At 37.4% G+C, this 18,796-nt stretch overlaps 1 long non-coding RNA gene across 1 annotated transcript; it reads right to left on the minus strand.

Moving 5' to 3' along the window:
- Positions 1–1,465: 1,465 nt before the first annotated feature.
- LOC121498509 lies at positions 1,466–18,491 on the minus strand. Its single transcript, XR_005989823.1, has 3 exons — positions 18,370–18,491; positions 2,762–2,818; positions 1,466–1,717 (listed from the first exon to the last, which is right to left on the minus strand). It is a non-coding gene; the product is annotated as an uncharacterized LOC121498509 (long non-coding RNA).
- Positions 18,492–18,796: the final 305 nt, after the last annotated feature.

Below are 18,796 nucleotides of genomic sequence, written 5' to 3' on the forward strand. Positions count from 1 at the left end.
ATGAAAACTGATTGTAGCTCAAAGGCACTGAAGTCAATCTACAACTAAATCAAGAAAACAGGTTTGATGATGGTAATAATGTTCAGTGACCATTGGTGATACCTAAACTTAGTGTTAATATAAACTTCAAACACAAAATTCCAGAATTTTTAATTAACTAAAAATTTGTTTACATTAAGTGGTGATTTAGAGAACCAATCATGTGTCTTTTAGGGTAAACACTTTATAACAGCATTTTCAAATACATATACACCACTAATCATGTGCTAAAAATGTTTTGCCCAAGGATAAGAGAGGTGAGATAGGTAAATGTGCAATTTGTTGTAATTTTTTGTCCAAATTGGCACACTTTTTGAAAGTGAGGGGGGGGTATGTATTAATAATTATGCCAGAATACATGGTCTCCTGACTTTAGGTATAATGTGACTGGTGAATTTCAAAACATTTGTAATCTTTGTGTGAATATACATGGCCTTAGGGTGGTGTTAGTCCAATTTAAAAGTCTCATACAAAAGCATTCCATGATAAATAATCTCATAACAGACACCCTCTGAAATTTCCAACTGGGAACTAAATATGAGTAATCCTTTTTCCTGTAGTTGGGTGGTTTCACACATTCATATCAAAGCTATAGTTCCTATTGGTTTGAGGTTCTTTGATGAGAAAACTTTCTAAAATAAAACACAAATACAACTTCTCTTTCTCTATAATTTCTATTCTAGGTTTGACCTTTACCAATAACATTTAGTTTCTTTTGCCTTTTGACAGTAGCTTGGAAAGTATTAAAGGTCTGTGCAACTATGTTTTAATAATCTCTGCTATTCTTATTGTGTTATTCAAAAATGCTAACTTTATACGTCAAATTTATTTGTATTTTCTGTTCTTTCTCCTTCTTTGACAATATAGCTAAATTCTTCCTAATTTTATTTTAGTTTTTTAAAGATTTTATTTTTTTATGAGAGACACAGAGAGAGAGAGGCAGAGACACAGGCAGAGGAGAAGCAGGCTCTATGCAGGGAGCCTAACGTAGGACTCGATCCCAGGTCTCCAGGATCTCGCCTTGGGCTGAAGGCGGCGCTAAACCGCTGAGCCACCTGGGCTGCCCTCTTCCTAATTTTAAAATAAAATATGGGTAAGCTTAGCTTCATAGCATACACACACACACACACACACACACACACACATTTATGCATGTATTTGTTGTTTTATGCAAAATCACTAAGCTCTCCGTGCTAGTGTGCCACAGCTTTCTCAAATACATTACTATCTCTCTTTTTTTTTGGGGGGGGGAGACACTAAACCTTTATTTATTTATTTTTTGTATATTTTTTTATTGGAGTTTGATTTGCCAACACATAGTATAATACCCAGTGCTCATCCCATCAAATGCCCCCCTCAGTGCCCATCACCCAGTTACCCTATCCCCCCACCTACCTCTCCTTCTACTACCCCTTGTTTGTTTCCCAGAGTTAAGAGTCTCTCACGTTCTGTCACCCTCTCTGATATTCCTATCTCATTTGTACCCATGTGATTTTAACTTATGGAAGTGACTGTCACCATGAAGATGTCAATGCCATTGAAAGAATTTATTACCTACATTTCCCAACAGAAGGGGGTGTGCTGATGCCACACAGGGCCACAGGCGCAGCACCAGGTTCTGGTCAGGAGTAGAAGTGGAGGGAAGAGAAAGCCTTGGCCATATCCTTTATTGGGATTTCTGCAGGAAAGGCAAGACAGAACAGAGTGAACAGTTTAGGATTGTCTCATTTGGATAATTCTGGCAGGTTTTGGACTATGAGGTGGTCTCCAGTAGTCTGGTACCTGGAGCTGGAAAGATTTAGATAAAATATTGGCTTTGGGAAGTGATTAGGAGTATAGACTGGGGATAGATTGGTTTGCATATGAAAAGCACACTCTATGGGTGTCTTTTGTTGTCTCTAAGAAATGGTTAGCTCCAAGATGGGCTATCCCAGCAGTTCCTAGAAGATTTTTATGATGTCAGAACATCATAACATACAAAAAACTTAAAACATGATTATTATAATTTCATGTTAACCCTAATGAGTTTATAGATTTAGTGGAACAAGAAAAAGAATAGTTGATATACAAATATTTGCCAAATACTGAAAAGGGCTACACAAAAGGCAAAGATTATAAAGATACTCTTTCTACTATTTTCCCCATTTCTGAGCTGAGTTCACATGACTGAATTGACAGTTGAACTCATTTAAGTGTGATTATCTTCTCCAATGGTCTTTATACAATCAATATGATCTACTGTGTTTTCAAAGTAATTCTATAACTGAACTCAAGGGGTTCACTTCTTGGAGTACATTGAATTGAACATACCCCCAAGGAAATGTTAAAAGCAACAAATTTCTTATTGCTTGTTATAAGTAAAGAGACAGTGAGATAGCTATCAAAGTGCTGTCTCCTGTGGGGTTAGTAAAAAAAAAAAAAACACTTTTATTCAGTGGTGTATATGAGGATGGAGATAGGGAATATGAATATACATTAAGAAACTTACACATATTCTATTGCTTAGGCACTTAGATTCAATTGTGTGTGCCTAGCATGTCAGCATGCTAGTTCATACATCTGTGTTCCAAAAATGGCGAAAAACTCCACCCATAGGAGGAGATCCTGGTATTATAATGAGTGAAATGTAAGTTCTAGACAATTGAAGGGGGCTTTTGTGCAGGTGCTTAGCTCCAATCTGGCTCTAACTGGTACATATAACAGGTTATCAGGTGAGACATACCTTGCAAGGGGCTCTTATTTGAAACACTTAGCAGTCCCTGGGCTGGAACTGTTGATTCTGAAAAACAAACAAACAGAAAAGAAAACACATTCCTTCCCAGTTGTGTCCCTTCCTCCTCCTCCCCTTTCCTGATAGCTTTCAACCTTCTGATTTGAGTAACTTCCTTGTTGCATCCTCACTAACAATTATGTCATGAATAGTCACTAAGTACTACTGTTGAGGCACAGGCTTGTAACTAGCTCTTCCTCATCATCAAAACACATGTTCTAAAAAGCTCAAGACTGCAGAACAGAAAACTTCATTAATAAATTCCAACTCTGTAGACTACCAGAAATAGACATCCAGGAAAAACCTAAATCTGGAAAAGAAAAATCTAAAATAATGATCAATAGCCTCTGTACCTGATTCTGGCTTCTGACCACACATGTTTACATTTATTTTTATGCCAGAAACCAAAAAAATCAACAAGCCTATGTTGCTGATCTTCCATTAGATTGTATACAGATTTTTAAAACAGGGCAGCCCCGGTGGCGCTATGGTTTAGCGCCGCCTGCAGCCCAGGGTGGGATCCTGGAGACCCGGGATTGAGTCCCGCGTCAGGCTCCCTGCATGGGGCCTGCTTCTCCCTCTGCCTGTGTCTCTGCCTCTCTCTTTCTGTGTGTCTCTATGTATAATAAATAAAACAATTATACTTTCTCTATAGCTTCCCCGGAATGTGAAATAAAGATTTTTCTTTTTCCTTTTCTCTCCTATGTCCTCTAATGCTCTCAGCCTTTCAGAGCCAAGAGGATTTTCCTTTTCAGTTGGAGCATCTTGCACTCATTCATTCATTTATTCATCAGTCCAGTCACTCATTTACTCAACATTTAGTTGGTAGCTACTAGGCTTTAGGTGCCATTTGCAATTTAGGGCATTCCTAGTGTTCATACTGTGAACATTTCTAGCATATTTTGATAAAAGTTTAAAATTAGATTGCAAGAATATAATCGTAGTTAAGGATGTGCACCTGCTTTTTTAAAAAAATATCTTACTTATTTATTTATCCACAAGAGAGACACAGAGAGAGGCAGAGAAAGAAGCAGGTTGCCTACGGGAAGCCCAATGCGAGAACCGATCCCAAGATTCCGGGATCATACGCTGAACCGAAGGCAGACACTCAACCATTGAGCCACCCAGGCGTCCCAAGGATGTGTGTCTTAAATCCAAAGGAATTCCATGACCTACTGGCTTTTTGACCTTTAGCAGATAAGTCATCCTCTCCAGGTATCAGTTTCACTATCTATAAAACAGAGACATTAATATTATATACATAAGATAGGGATTGTTGTGAGGAATAGGTGATTTGGCAGAATGGGTGATGCTTCCAGAACTGCCCCTGACAATCAGAAAATCTTGACACCTTTTGTTCTGGGTTTGCAGCATTGCTCACCCACATCCAACTCTAGAGTTTCTCTTCCCCAAGGGTGTTTGAATCATACCTTAAACGGTAATATGTGCATGCTCCCCTTACACCCATGAGTAACAGGGTAATTTTGTACTGCTAAAAAGTTTGGGTAATAAAAAATTCCTAGAAAATTATATATGAACCTCTGGTCTTACTAAGCATTATGGGCTGAGCTTCTAGCCTGGACTCTATTCCCTTCATTACAGGAGCTTTTGTTAAAGCCATACTGTTTCATGTAGCAGACTTCCTCTTGTGCTTAGTCTACTTCCTTTTCGAGCATGCTATTCTCCATCTTCTCTGTTTTTTAAAATTCTATCAAATTTTTCAGGGCATGGTTCTAACATGACTTCCTCCATGAAGTTGGCTCTGCTTGCCCCATTTGTACCATGGCACAGACCTGACAAATTCTTAATAAGGTTCCATATGACTTTGACCATACAAGAATTTGGTATTTTTTTTTTTATATCAGGAATGTCAAGAAGATGCTAAGTGGGTTTGTAACAATTGACAAGAACATCTTTAGTATAGAGATTGTTGTGCCTTTGTCAGATTATTTCTCTTAGAAGAAAGATGGAGGAGTGCCTGGGTGGCTCAGTCAGTTAAGCCTCTAATCTTAGGGTGCTGGGATCAAGCCCCAAGTGGGGCTCTGCACTCAGTGCATTGCTTGCCCCTCTGCCCGCCCCCCCGCCCTCACCACTAGTGTGTGTGCACATGCACTCTCTCTCTTTCTCAAATAAATGTAAAAAAAAAGAGAGAGAGATGGAAAAATGCTCAGATTCCTTAGCAACAGGAAGCCAGCCACCCTCCTAACAGTACTCAGCTCCATCCATCTACAGGGCTCCTTGGAGGAATGTCTTTTGCAAATTTTTTTTGAAAGAAAAATAGGAGATTCTCCTGGACAAACCTTTAGCTCTTCAGAGTAAATTGACCTCCATATGGCCGTTGAATCAAATACCATATCCTCCTTTGGAAGCACATCTGATATTTTCAGTATTTTCAACTTCTTGATCAATCTATCTATTCAATATCACTTGAGATCCCACTTCCTGAAAGGGGAACTTGGTTGCAATTATGTCTTCTAATCTACCTATATTTTCTTTGTCTATGTAATATGTAAAATGTCTATGTAATTTTGTATTTAGGAAAATGTTTAATTCTACTATAGAAGGGACAAAAAATTAGATAGATAAATGAACTCATGATATGAGTTAAGCATAGATAGTAAATACATCCGTAACCCAAGATATATATTAAACAGTTAAGTAGAGCATGTGACATAGATAGGAAAGGATTGAAAGGCTCAATGTTCAGAACATCTTAAGTCAGACACCTAGTTGTAACACCTTTCAATTCATGTGTCCTCTACCAAAGAAACATGAAGAACATGTGGCTGTCCATTGAGCTACTAGGAGAGCCACAGCTGTGCCCAGGAGTACTTATCACCATGTCTCTCTGCTAGAGCAATTGTGTGTCATTGGGCCTCAGTACCTTTTGTCCATAAGCCTCTTGCATGAGCCCTATGTGTGGTCCTAATGACTATACCCCCAGTGGGGAAGGCTGATAAGGTATTGAGACAGACAGGACACATGAACACCTGCATACTAGATTCAGGTGGTATTGTCTTTCCACCCACAGGCACCCTCCCCTAAGTGCATTAAAGTGCTCCTTCTTCTTCCCCTTGCTTCTCACTGTGTTTCAAATTCTTCAAATAAACTTGTCACTCCAGCATTTTAATCTTGCCTACAGAATTGACATGGGAGTCACCTGAAAGGGCTCTTAATGGCCAAACCTAGAACAATTTGAACAACAAATACATGAGATAGTGTTGGATCATAACCTAAAGGAAAAAATAAGTATCCATATATTCATATTGATATAAATAAATGACTGAATTTTTTAAAGAGGGAGAATAAATGAATCTCCTGTGCAGAATTCCAAATAATTTCTATGGATCTCTTCCCTCAAGGTGGTAAAGCATCTCTCCATTCTTTAAGTGTAGACTGTGCCTAGTGACTTACAAAACTATGAATTAAAGAGTAATTAATGAAAGAGGGGTTGGGAGAATAGAGTAACTTTACAGTGGAGAGACCTGCTACCTCAGCCAATTGATCAAGATTAACATTGACAGCAATAAGTCACACTGATGGTATTATTCTTGATGTATATGATACAAATGGCATTTTACCTCAGTAGTCTTCTCCCCTACAACACATAATTCCATTCTAATCAAGAGAAAAACATCAGACAAATCCAACAGAGGGACATTCTACAAAATAACCCACCAGTACTCCTTAAAATTCTCAGTATCATGAAAAACAGAGAAAGTCTCAGAAACTGTCACAACCAAGAGGAGCCTAAGGAAACATAATGACTAAATGTAATGTGACATCCTGGAAGAGAAAAGGGTCACTAGGCAAAAAACTAAGGAAGTCTAATTAACATATGGACTTTAGTTAAAAGTCAGGTCTCAATATTGGTTAATTAACTGTAACAAATATACCATACAATGTAAAATGTTAATAATAGGGGAAACCGGTTATGGGGTATATTTGAGAGTTCTCCTTCACATTTTTTTTCTAGATATTCTCTATAAATATATTCTAAAATAAAAAGTTTACTAAAAAGCAAAACAAAACATGACAAAGCCTGAAATTTTGAGAGACTAAGTTTTTTAGTAAGCAAAAGTTACCTTCAAACAATTTGGTTCCTACACTTGTAAATAAAAGTGGTTTTTAAAAACTTAATAATTTATATGCAAACTTTTATTTTCTCAATTCACACATATCATTGGCATAGACAGATGGTGAATTAGATAGTGAAGATAGAAGAAAACATTCTCTCACTTGACAAATTATTTTCTGATGACTGACGCCTTGTCAGCTTTCCCTATACAGCTGAGGAAGTGCAGAACTCTGGAATTCCAACAATCTTAATGCCAAGTCTATCCAAGTCATGGATGCAGAGAACAAACCTGAGGCTATGAAAGTTTTTCCAAACTGCCAGCCACAGAATGACACACTGGCCCTTCAGAGGACAGAATTTCAGCTCTGCAAACACAATACTTTTACAAGGATTATGTATATGCTGAAAGTTAAAGTTAAAAGTTCAGGAAAATGATTGTACCTCTCTGCAGAAGTATGTGTTTATTTGTACCTCAGTTTCTGTGTAATCACTTAGAACTGATGGGGAGGATAGTGCTATTATTAATCATAACAGTTTTTGTCATTTTTCCATCAATGTAAGAGTACATAGTGAAAATAAAGTGTTGCTAAATCATGAATCATTATGCACCACCTTGTACTAAACAGGATTTGATGCAGTACACCTGATGCGCTGGACCACCTAAGCACATTCCTTATATTGTGCATGCATGGGCTTGAGCAACCCAGATCCATAACAAGTAGCCCCTATAAAGCTAAATAATGTAACAGGAATTTGTGCTGGCGTTGCTATAGAATTGCTGCTAAGGTCCCACATTCTAAGTTCAGACAGTTGCCTAGGCCAGTCATTTTCTCACTGTACTTACTGAGATGGTCAGAGAATAGGTTCCACTGCCAACCACCCTCTCATATAACCTCCTCCTGCCATCCTTGGTCTACAGGAAGGGAGATACAAATTAGGGACCACATTATTGCTGAAGAAGTGCTATTCTCGCTCTTCCTTCAGAGGAGGTTCCCCTCCCTTTTGCTGAGGGAGGGAGGCTTCAGGGAGTCAATTGTAAAAACTGAAGGCTTTTACAAAAAAGGACAACCAGTATTCTGTTCTCTCTTTGGATGTCTGCTTACTGTAGACTTGGGAAATTTCCTCTAGGCTACTGTAGCAATGGAAAAGAAAATTGAGATATAAGGTGGTAGAGAACTGCCAGCCACTCACTTCTTAGTTCCAAAGAAATATGGAATGGATCCTGAAGTGTCTGGAGTTTTAAAAATTGGCCTCAGAAAAGTAGACATTTTGCAACTATAGCCTTACCAAGACCACCTGGTACATCAGAGAATTCAGCATGATGTCCCTATGAAATCAGAACAAAGCTATTGAAAGTCTGCAAGGCCAGAAGAATTGCAGGGAATTGCATATCACTATGGGGACATGCTGATTCATCACACAACCCAACTATATCCACAGATAATGAATTTCAGCACAGTTACCACCAACCAAATTGAAGGGTGAGACCTGCCCCCTGTGGGCATCTCTTTAAACATTTTTCTCTCCCTTTTCCACTTCCCTAAGGGAACAAAAAAGGAAGTAAATTACCCACTGTTCTGGTCTGCCCTGGAGGAGGGAAGGGGGCTTCAAAATTAGAAGAAAAAAAGAGAGAGAGAGAGAAACCAGAGGATTTAATCATGCCTACTGGAATGAGTATTCCAATATCTGACAATGACAATTCCAATATCTGGTAAGGTGTGGAATATGGCCAAGGGGGTATTAAAGAGCCACTTTCCCAGTGGGAGAGGTGGGTTTATAGGTTTAATTTTACACATTTAGGATACACATATTAGATAAAAAGCATTTTGTTTTTATACCCCACCACATTGAGACTCCTTGGTATGCAAGTAGCACCAACAAGAATATAATGCCTACAGGGATCTACATGCATTGATAATTTTCAAAAAAATTGAAATAAATTTGAAGAAAATAACAAACGGTGGCTACACCAATTTCCCTCTTCTAACACCACAGTTAGAAAATAATACTATCTTTAAAATTGGTTAATTGGTTAAATTAATTCTATCTAAGTACAGTAGAGCTAGTTATCACTAACATGACCATAACTCTTATGGGAAAAGATGCATCTACCTATTTTGATTTTCTTTACAAAGTAGGGTGAAGAATATTCTTTAAGGCTTTTCTCTTTAAAAGTACATAGCTCCATGACAGGACAGAAATAAAAATTGAATTGTATTAGCTATCATTGGCCTCTTGAAATGTCTGGGAATCTTATATTATATCGGATCAGTGTCACTTCCAGCTCATTGTAACTCCAGAACAGGGGAGTGACTGACATGTCTTATTAACTGCTGCTGTAAGGTGACAAAAATGTAGAATATAAAACTCTGAAAGAAGGCATGCTTTTTTGAGAGGCTGCCAAGTTAAGTCTACATGATGCCAAATATACAGATAAAAACATAATTCCTTGAGATATATTTTTGCTTACAGGCATCTGGGTGTTTGACAGTACGTAGACAAAACATGTGAATGACTGTCTAAATTCAACACCTATTTTCCAAACATTGTGTGTTGCTTGGAAACAGCCAAAGACCTGTAGTATTAAGATACAAAGTGAACTAATGTCTCCTTTGAGGCTAGTGCCCAATACAAATGTGACATCTGGCTTTTTGTACAGTCACTCAACACTGAACAACTTTTAACAGACAATTTATTTTTAAAATTAGTCTGAATACCCTATAGCTTAGACTGAGTTCCAGAAATGTGAAAACAAATACATTTTATATTTTCTGTATTCCAACTTTATAATACAATTATTTTGTATTGTTTTTAAAATAATTTTCTGTACTAATCTAAGATCAATATTTTCCCAGAGTTGCCACCAACAAAAATAACATTTTTCTGGCTTCACTTAACAAAATCTTATGAATAAATGAGATACATTGGTATCAATAAAATGAAGTAATAACATAACCTATTTCATAAAGTTGGTGGGAAGAATGTATCAGTTGATATATGATCTTCCAAAGTGGAAGTGCATTTAGAATTAATATAATTGGTGATTGGTTAAAGGATACTAATATTTCTAATTAGAGGATTGATAGTATGTCCAAATATTTACCTAATTTGAATACTCAAAGAAAAAAAGCAAACTGAAATGAAATTAATATTTTAAAATATAATTTAAGAAAATTCCCTGACAGAAAAGAAATCTTATATCTACATCCTGAAAGGCTAGGGAAAAATCACATACCTGGGGAAAATGTGTCAATTGACTCTGAGACATTTCAGAATAGAACTATAAGACTTTTAAAATAAAGAAGAGAGAAGAGTTCTCTCTTCCAATCCGAAAGACTAATAAGATGGGGAAATTTTGGGGTTGACAACAGACTTTCAGATAACAACAAACAGCAATAGCACAACAGTACTTTCAAGAAACTAAAATAGAAAGTACGACCCAGGGATCTTATATCCAACCAAGCTCTCCATCAACTATCAGGCAATATGTATAGGATATTAAGTAAGTTTCTATCCAAGGTAATTGGGAACTTTAACAAAAGTAATTTTAAGAGTTAACAAAGGTGGGGTAATGAAACAAAAAGTTTGCAAATGTTATATGCTCTAACACAGCAGAAATAACAAAGCTAAAAAAAACAGATACAAGAGAAATGGGGAAACAGAATGTTTTTGATCATTGCCTAGGAAATAGGTAGAAGTCAAAGCATATCATTTAAACTCACCAAATTAAATAGTAAAAAGAAAAGAGAGACAGAGAATGGTACAAAAGTTACTAGTCAAAAGGATTAAAATAGTTACTAGTCATTAGGATTAAAATATATGCCTTCCTAAATATCAGAAAAATATTTTAAGTAAATTAATTTTCAAAAAAGAAAAATTAACTTCCAGGGTCGATGACCAAGTGGGAGGATCTCAAGCTCACTTTGTCCCATGGATACACTTAGATGATACCCATATCAGTGTAAATAACCCAGAAAATAACCCAAAGACTCTCAGAACAGGCTCTCCACAGCTAATCATAAAGAAGAAGCAATATTGAAAAGGGTAAGAAGGAGATGCAGTTGAACCCAAACTGATGCACAATATTAACCACAAGATTAACCACAGGAGGGGATCCCTGGGTGGCGCAGCGGTTTGGCGCCTGCCTTTGGCCCAGGGCGCGATCCTGGAGACCCGGGATCGAATCCCACGTCGGGCTCCCGGTGCATGGAGCCTGCTTCTCCCTCCGCCTGTGTCTCTGCCTCTCTCTCTCTCTCTCTGTGACTATCATAAATAAATAAAAAAAAAATTAAAAAAAAAAAAAAAAAAAAAGATTAACCACAGGAGGGAGGGACACCACAGGCATGGAGAAGGAAGCAGAGCAGACCCTACAACAAGTACCCCAGGCATAGGGACCTGTGCTGAGAAGACAAAGTAATGGAAAGCCATCAAATTGAACAGAGGAAATAAGAAATAATTACAAAAAATGAGAATAAGTTAAAGGAACTCAGCAACACCATCTAACATAATAACATTCACATTATAGGGACTCCATAAGAAGATAGAGGAAAGGGGGCAGAAAATTTATTTGAAGAATAATAGGTGAAAACTTCCCCAATCTAGGGAAGGAAACAGAAATTTAGATCCAAAGATCACAGAGAGCTCGCCCAAAATCAACCCATGTAAAACACATAATAATTAAAATGGCAAAAAGTAGTAACAACAAGAGAATTTTTAAAGCAGCAAGAGAAAAAAAAAAAAAGCTGAATACAGGGGAAACCCATAAGTCTAGGAGCTGATTTTTAAGAAAACTTTGCAGTCCCAAAAAGACTGGCATGATATATTCCAAGTGCTGAAAGGAAAAAAAAAAAAACTGCAACCAAGAATACTCTATCCAGCAAAATTATCATTCAGAATAGAGAGAGAGAGTACGCCAGACAAAAAAATATTAAAGGAATTCATCACCACTAAACCAGCCTTAAAAGCAATGTTAAAGGAGATTCTTTGAGTGAAAAGGAAAGATCGTGAACAGGAGTAAGAAAAATAGGAAGCACAAAAGCAGTAAAATCAGGTAAAAATCAAGGAATTCACAAAATAATAGGATATAAAGTATAATATCATATTCATGAAACATGGTGGATAGAGGAATAAAAATGTTAGTACTTTTTTTTTTGTATTTTTTTATTGGAGTTTAATTTGCCAACATAAGCATAACACCCAGTGCTCATCCCATCAAGTGCCCCCATCAATGCCTGTCAAGCAGTCACCCCAACCGCCCGCCCACCTTTTCCACCACTCGTTGTTCGTTTCCCAGAGTTAGGTGTCTCACATGTTGTGTCACCCTCACTGATATTTCCCCACTCATTTTCTCTCCTTTTCTCTCCTTTATTCCTTTCACTATTTTTTATATTCCCCAAATGAATGAGACCATATAATGTTTGTCCTTCTCCGATTGACTTACTTCACTCAGCATAATACCCTCCGGTTCCATCCACGACAAAGCAAATGTTGAGTATTCATCATTTCTAATGGCTGAGGAATATTCCATTGTATACATAAACCACATCTTCTTTATCCATTCATCTTTCGATGGACACCGAGGCTCCTTCCACAGTTTGGCTACTGTGGACATTGCTGCTAGAAACATCGGGGTGCAGGTGTCCCAGCGTTTCACTGCATCTGTATCTTTGGGGTAAATCCCCAGCAGGGCAATTGCTGGGTCGTAGGGCAGGTCTATTTTTAACTCTTTGAGGAACCTCCACACAGTTTTCCAGGGTGGCTGCACCAGTTCACATTCCCACCAACAGTGCAAGAGGGTTCCCCTTTCTCCACATCCTCTCCAACATTTGTTGTTTCCTGCCTTGTTAATTTTCCCCATTCTCCCTGGTGTGAGGTGGGATCTCATTGTGGTTTTGATTTGTATTTCCCTGATGGCAAGTGATGCGGAGCATTTTCTCATGTGCTTGTTGGCCATGTCTTGTCTTCCTCTGTGAGATTTCTGTTCATGTCTTTTGCCCATTTCATGATTGGATTGTTTGTTTCTTTGCTGTTGAGTTTAATAAGTTCTTTATAGATCTTGGACACTAGCCCTTTATCTGATACGTCATTTGCAAATATCTTCTTTCATTCTGTAGGTTGTTTTTTAGTTTTGTTGACTGTTTCTTTTGCTGTGCAGAAGCTTTTTATCGTAAGTCCCACTAATTCATTTTTCTTTTGTTTCCCTTGCCTTCATATATTTATCTTGCAAGAGGTTGCTGTGGCCAAGTTCAAAAAGGATGTTGCCTGTGTTCTCCTCTAGGATTTTGATGGATTCTTGTCTCACATTTAGATCTTTCATCCATTTTGAGTTTATCTTTGTGTATGGTGCAAGAGAGTGGTCCAGTTTCATTCTTCTGCATATCGTTGTCCAATTTTCCCAGCACCATTTATAGAAGAGACTGTCTTTTTTCCAGTGGAGAGTCTTTCCTGCTTTGTCAAATATTAGTTGACCATAGAGTTGAGGGCCCATTTCTGGATTCTCTATTCTCTTCCATTGATCTATGTGTCTATTTTTCTGCCAGTACCACACTGTCTTGATGATCACAGCTTTGTAGTACAACCTGAAATCTGGCATTGTGATGCCCCCGGCTCTGTTTTTCTCTTTCAATATTCCCCTGGCTATTTGGAGTCTTTTCTGATTCCACACAAATCTTAAGATTATTTGTTTCAACTCTCTGAAGAAAGTCCATGGTATTTTGATAGGGATTGCATTGAATGTGTAAATCGCCCTGGGTAGTATTGACATTTTCACAATACTAATTCTTCCAATCCATGAGCATGGAATATTTTTCCATCTCTTTGTGTCTTCCTTAATTACTTACAGAAGTGTTCTGTAGTGTTTAGGGTACAGATCCTTTACCTCTTTGGTTAGGTTTATTCCTAGGTATTTTATGCTTTTGGGTGCAATTATAAATGGGATTGACTCCTTAATTTCTCTTTCTTCAGTCTCATTGCTAGTGTATAGAAATGCCACTGATTTTTGGTCATTGATTTTGTATCCTGCCACACTGCTGAATTGCTGTATGAGTTCTAGCAATATTTGGGTAGAGTGTTTTGGGTTTTCTAGGTACAGTATCATGTCATCTGTAAAGAGGGAGAGTTTAACTTCTTCTTTGCCAATTTGAATGCCTTTGATTTCTTTTTGTTGCCTGATTACTGAGGTTAGGACTTCTAGTACTATGTTGAAGAGCAGTGGTGAGAGTGGACTTCCCTGTCATGTTCCTGATCTTAGGGGAAAGGCTCCCAGTGTTTCCCCATTGAGAATGATATTTGCTGTGGGCTTTTCATAGACAGCTTTTAAGATGCTCAGGAATATTCCCTCTATCCCTACACTCTGAAGAGTTTTGATCAGTAATAGATGATGTATTCTGTCAAATGCTTTCTCTGTCTCTATTGAGAGGATCATATGGTTCTTGTTTCTTCTTTTATTGATATGATCTATCCCATTGATTGTTTTATGAGTGTTGAACCAGCCTTGCATCCCGGGGATAAATCCCACTTGGTCATGGTGAATAATCTTCTTAATGTACTCTTGGATCCTATTGGCTAGTATCCTGTTGAGAATTTTTGCATGTGTGTTCATCAGGTATATTAGTCTGTAATTCTCCTTTTTGGTGGGGTCTTTGTCTGGTTTTGGAATTAGGTGATGCTGGCCTCATAGAACAAGTTTGGAAGTACTCCATCCTCCATCCCTTTCTATCTTTCAGAATAGCTTTAGTAGAATAGGTATTGTTTCTTCTTTAAACGTTTGATAGAATACCCCTGGGAAGCCATCTGGCCCTGGACTTTTGTGTTTGGGGAGGTTTTTGATGACTGCTTCAATTTTCTCCCAGGTTATTGGCCTTTTCAGTTTTTCTATTTCTTCCTGTTCCAGTTTTGGTAGTTTGTGGTTTTCCAAAAATGCGTCCATTTCTTCTAGATTGCCTAATTTATTGGCATATAGCTGCTTATAATATGTTTTTAAAATCGTTTGTATTTCCTTGGTATTGGTGGTGATCTCTCCTTTTTCGTTCGTGATTTTATTAATTTGAGTCATTTCTCTTTTGTTTTTAATAAGGCTGGCTAATGGTTTATCTATCTTATTAATTCTTTCAGAGAATCAACTCCTGGTTTTATTAATCTGTTCTACAGTTTTCTGGTCTCTATTTCATTAAATTCTGCTTGAATCTTTATTAACTCTATCCTTCTGCTGGGTGTAGGATTTGTTTGCTGTTCTTTCTCCAGTTCCCTTAGGTGCAAGGTTACCTTACAGATTTGAGTTTTTTCCAATTTTTTAAGGGATGCTTGTATTGCGATGTATTTCCCTCTCAGTACTGCCTTTGCTGTATCCCAAAGATTTCAAACGGTTGTATCTTCATTCTCATTAGTTCCCATGAATCTTTTTAATTCTTCTCTAATTTCCTGGTTGACCCTTTCATCTTTTAGCAGGATGCTCTTTAACCTCCACATGTTTGAGTTTCTTCCAAATTTCTTGTTGTGATTGAGTTCTAGTTTCAAAGCATTATGGTCTGAAAATATGCGGGGGACAATCCCAATCTTTTGGTATCAATTGAGACCTGATTTGTGACCCAGTATGTGGTCTATTCTGGTGAAAGTTCCATGTGCACTTGAGAAGAATGTGTAGTCAGTTGCTTTGGATGTAAAGTTCTGTAAATATCTGTGAAATCCATCTGGTCCAGTGTATCATTTAAAGCTCTTGTTTCTTTGGAGATGTTGTGCCTAGGAGATCTGTCATTTGCAGAAGGTGCTGTGTTAAAGTCTCCCAGTATAAGTGTATTATTATCTAAGTATGTCTTTACTTTGGTTATTAATTGATTGATATATTTGGCAGCTCCCACATTAGGGGCATAAATATTGATTATTATTAGGTCCTCTTCTTGGATAGATCCTTTAAGTATGATATAGTGTCCCTCTTCATCTCTTACTACAGTTTTTGGGATAAACTTTAATTTATCTGATATGAGTCTCTTGTAGACAGCAAATAGATGGGTCTTTTTTTTTTTTCCAGTCTGAAACCCTGCATCTTTTGATGGGATCATTAAGCCCATTCATGTTAAGAGTTACTATTGAAAGATATGAATTTAGTGTCATCATAATACCTAGTCAGTCCCTATTTTTGTGGATTATTTCTTTGGGCTTCCTCTTTCTTTTACAGAGTCCCCCTTAATATTTCTTGCAAAGTTGGTTTGGTAGTCACATATTCTTTCAGTTTCTGCCTATCTTGAAAGCTCTTTATCTCTCCTATTCTGAGTGAGAGCCTTGCTGGATAGAGTATTCTTGGCTGCATGTTCTTCTCATTGAGTACCCTGAATATATCCTGCCAGCCCTTTCTGGCCTGCCAGGTCTCTGTAGAGAGGTCTGCTGTTAATCTAATATTTTTCCCCATATAAGTTAGGAATCTCTTGTCTCTTGCTGCTTTAAGGATTTTCTCTTTATCTTTGGAATTTGCAAGTTTCACTTTAAATGTCAAGGTGTTGAGGAGTTTTTATTGGTTTTAGGGGGGGACTCTCTCTATCTCCTGGATCAGAATGCCTGTTTCCTTCCCCAAGTTAGGGAAGTTCTCAGCTATGATTTGCTCAAATATACTTTCTGGTCCTCTGTCCCTTTCAGGGCCCTCTGTAAACCCAATTAAACGTAGATTTTTTCCCTCTGAGGTGTCATTTATTTCCCTTAACCTTTCCTCATGGTCTTTTAATTGTTTTTCTCTTTTGTCCTCAGCTTCCTTCCTCGCCACACAGTTGTCTTCTATGTCACTCACTCTTTCTTTTACCTCATTAACCCTCATCGTTAGGACCTCCACTTTGGATTGCATCTCATTTAATTGATTTTTAATTTCGGCCTGATTAGATCTAAATTCCACAGTCATGAAGTCTCTTGAATCCTTTATGCTTTTTACTAGAGCCACCAGTAGCTTTATAATTGTGCTTCTGAATTGACTTCCTGACATCAAATTGTAATGCAAATTCTGTAACTCTGTGGCAGAGAGTACTGTTTCTGATTATTCCTTTTGTGGTGAGTTCTTCTTTCTAGTCATTTGCTCAGTGTAGAGTGGCTAAAAATGAGTTTTACTTGTTAGAAGCACAAACTCTTCTCTGTGTAGCATTCCAGCTGTTCTCTTAAATCTCAGGCCGAATTCTTAGGTTTTCAGGATTATTTGAAAGTCACCTAGGTAAGTTGGTGGGGACAGGTGACTTGGGGACCCTACTCCTCTGCCAACTTGCTCTGCCCTCTGTGTTAGTGTTTTTATAATGGATTCAAACTTAAGTGACCATCACCTTACTATGTAGACTTCTATATGCATAAGATGTTATATACTAACTTAATGGTGACTACAACTCAAAAACTGGTAATAGATATGCAATAAATAAAGAGAAAGGAATCCAATTATATAATTAAAGAAAGCCATCAAACCACAAGAGAAGAGATCCAGAAAATAAAAAGAACTACAAAATAACCATAAAAACAAGTAACAAAAATGGCAGTACATAGCTATTGATAATTACGTTGAATGTAAATGGTATAAAACTCCAAGAAAAAGACATAGGATGGTGAAATGGACAAAAAAAGCAAGATCCATCAATATGCTGCCTATAAGAAACATATTTCAGATTTAAAGACACATGCATGTTGAGAATGAAGGGATGGAGAAACATTTATCATGCAAGTGGCATTGAAAAGAAAGTCAGGGAAACAATACTTATATTAGACTAAATGGACTTTAAAATAAAGACTCTAATAAGAGACAAAGAAGAACACAATATAATTATAAGAAGAACAATCTAACAAGAAGATATAACGATTTTAAACATTTATGCACTCAACATGGGAGCCCCTAAATACATAAAGCCTCTATTTATTAACTAACATAAAGGAAGTAATTGATAGTAATACAATCTTGAAAAAGAAAAGAAAAGCTGGTGATAGCAAAATTCCAGATTTCAAGTTAGCTGCAAAGCTGTATTAATCAAAATAGTATGGTGCTGGCACAAAAATAGACACATAAATCAACAAACCAGGATAGAAAGCCCAGCAACAAACCCATGACTATATGGTCAAGTAATATTTGAGAATAGGAGACAAGAATATGCAATGGAAAAGAGACAGTCTATTCAACAAATAGTGTTGGGAAAACTGGACAATCATGCAAAGAACGAAACAGGACTACTTTCTTACACCATTCAAAAATAAACTCAAAATGGATTAGGACCTAAATGTGAGACCTGAAACCAGAAAAATCCTGAACGAGAGCAAAGGCAGTAATGTCTCGACATCAGCTATAGCAACTTTTTTTTTTTTTTTAGATATATCTCCTGAGTCAAGGGAGACAAAGCAAAAATAAACTATTGGGACCACATTAAAATAAAAAGCTCTGCACAGCAAAGGAAAATAATCAACAAAACTAAAAGACAACTTACTGAATGGGGGAAGATATTTGCAAATGATATAACTGGTAAGTGGTTATTACCCAAAATAGGGCATCTGCGTGGCTCCGTCCATTAAGTGTCTGCCTTCAGTTCAGATCATGATCTCAGGGTCCTGGGATCAAGTCCTACATCAGGCTCCTTGCTCTGTGGGGAGCCTACTTCTCCCTCTCCCTCTGCTTGCCACTCCCCCTGCTTGTGCTCTCTCTCTCTCTCTGTCAAAAAAATAAATAAAAATCTTTATTAAAAATACCTAAAATATATTAAGAACTTATACAACCCAACACCAACCCCACCCCCCGCAATAATCCAGTTTAAAAATGGGCAGAAGACATAAACAGACATTTCTTTAAAGACATAGAGATGGCCAACAGACACATGAAAAAAATGCTCAACGTCACTATCACTTATCATCAGGCAAATGCAAAGCAAAACCAAAATGAGATAACATCATATACTTGTCAGAATGGC

Source organism: Vulpes lagopus, chromosome 9, assembly GCF_018345385.1.
Source record: "Vulpes lagopus strain Blue_001 chromosome 9, ASM1834538v1, whole genome shotgun sequence".
Classification (NCBI taxonomy): domain Eukaryota; kingdom Metazoa; phylum Chordata; class Mammalia; order Carnivora; family Canidae; genus Vulpes; species Vulpes lagopus.